This window comes from Myotis davidii, unplaced genomic scaffold, assembly GCF_000327345.1.
Source record: "Myotis davidii unplaced genomic scaffold, ASM32734v1 scaffold205, whole genome shotgun sequence".
NCBI classification, from domain to species: Eukaryota; Metazoa; Chordata; class Mammalia; order Chiroptera; family Vespertilionidae; genus Myotis; species Myotis davidii.
Genome location: NW_006297573.1, coordinates 2,450,053 through 2,452,396, shown reverse-complemented (window position 1 = coordinate 2,452,396; position 2,344 = coordinate 2,450,053).

The window sequence follows — 2,344 nt, the reverse complement described above, 5'->3', positions numbered from 1 at the left end:
CTTTCCCTTAACACAAATTTGCTTTGGATTTAGGAGAATATACAACTATTTGTCATACACCAGTGACTTAGATATCACCCTTAGAAATTTTGTCCATTTCCAGGCATCAACTGTACTATTTTTTTCATATTTTGTCTAAATTTACTATTTTTATTATAATTAAACCAACTTAAGTAATAATATGATTAAAATTAAGGGATTTGTGTGGTAATTGTGTTTTTTTCAAAGAAGCATTTAAATAAAACCCAGAGGTCTCTAGAGTCTATCATGTTACCAGCTGGGGTGTTAGTTCAAGGAACTCTTGTTGGTTTTAAGCTACTAAAAACTGAGATTCTCCCTCATTGTTTATTACAAAACAACGTAGCCTATCAAGAGAGAAAAGGTATATAACTTTTATATTAATAGTTATGTATTACCCCTCATATTCTGTATTCAGATTTTCCTAAAATTCTTTACTAATTGTAAAACTGTAAATGCACAGGGTAAGAATCTTACTAGAAGCCTCATAAAAAGTAGGTTTCAGCAGCTGCATGGAGCTGGGGAACGAGAGTTTGAAGTTCAAGCTCTGCCAAGTTTGAAGGGTTTGGTAAATATCTCAGACTTTCACTAAAACTTTAGAAAAGCCACACCTTATAAGTAAGTTCCACTCTAGAATTACATGCAAAATGGAAGTAAATCCTCTATAATAAAACCTAAAACAATTCCCCATTTAAGATTAATGTGATCTTAACTACCTGCCAGTACAGACTTAACTTCAGAGGAAATATACAAAATTACAGAATCTCTGTAAGTTATCATTCACAATATTCAGGATAAGATAAAAAACTTACTAGACAGAGAAGCAGAAAAATATAAACTATTCATCAAATAGAAAACACAGTCAAAATAAGTAAATCCATAGGTGGCCTGTATGTTAGCATTGAGACAGGGATTTAGAAACATCTATTATAAATATATTAAAGAATTAAAAAGAAAATATGATCAAATGGGTAAGTAGATAGGGAATCCTGGGAGAAAAATGGGAATGATAAAAGAACCAACTTAACATTTTGGAGGTGAAAAATACAATGTCAGTAAGAAAAATTTTTTGGATGTATGTTTAAAAGATTGAACACTGAAGAAGGACCAATCAATCTTAAGAAGAGTAAATGGAAATTATCCAAACTGAAGAACAGAGAAAAAAAATTGGAAAATTTAGCCAAACTACAGTGATATACAGAATAAACAAGCTGATTGACTTATGTGTAATTGGAATACTAGAAAAAAGGAGAGTGCAGGGTAGAATTTTTCTTTTTAAAACATAAGGTTAAAAACATTGTTTAATTTAGTGAAATAAAGTCAACCACAAATCCAAGTAGCTCAGACAATCCCTAAAATCATAGTCCAACTGCTAAGACCCAAAGATAAAGAGAAAAAAATTAAAAATAAGAGAAAAATATATATTTCATCAGAATGATATCTGATTTTTCATCAGAAAATAATGGAACTAAAACACAATAGCATGCAATCTTTAAAGTGTTGAAATGAAAAACTATCAATTTAGCATTCAATGTCCAGTAGAAATATCCTTTAACAATAAAGTAAAAGAATAAAAGAATGCTGAGATGATTTATTTCCTGCAGATATTCACTATAAGTATTGTTAAAGAAAGTTCTTGAGTCTTAAAGGAAATGATACCAGGTGGAAATTTGGATCTATAGGAAGAACTTTGGAGAACCATAAATGATTAACATCTGGATACATACAGATTATTGTTTTTATCTTCTTTTAACTTCTTTAAAGACATTTAAATTTTTAAAGCAAAATAGTAAGTGTAATGTGGAAGTTTATAACATCTAAAAGTAAAATATGTAATAACTAGAGGCCTGGTGCACAAAATTCACGCACTCGGGGAGGGGAGATCCCTCAGCCCAGCCTGCGCAGTCTCGCAGTCTAGGAGCCCTCAGGGGATGTCCAACTGATGGCAGTCAGACATCCTTAGTGCTGCTGTGGAGGCAGGAGAGGCTCCCGTGACCACCGCTGTGCTCACCAGCCATGAGCCTGGCTCAGGGCTTCTGGCTGAACAGCGTTCCCCCTGTGGGAGTGCACTGACCACCAGGGGGCAGCTCCTGCATTGAGCATTTGCCCCCTGGTGGTCAGTGTGCATCATAGTGACCGGTCGTTCCACCGTTCAGTCAATTTGCATATTAGCCTTTTATTGTATAGGATAACTGCATAAAGGGGAGAGGTGAGTGAAAACAACAACTTTTCCTCCAACCATGAGAGGGCAATGCATAGCACACTGGCTATTTTTTTCAAACGCCCCTGGCCTGGTCTTTGGCACACCAGTTCCTCTATGCTCTCA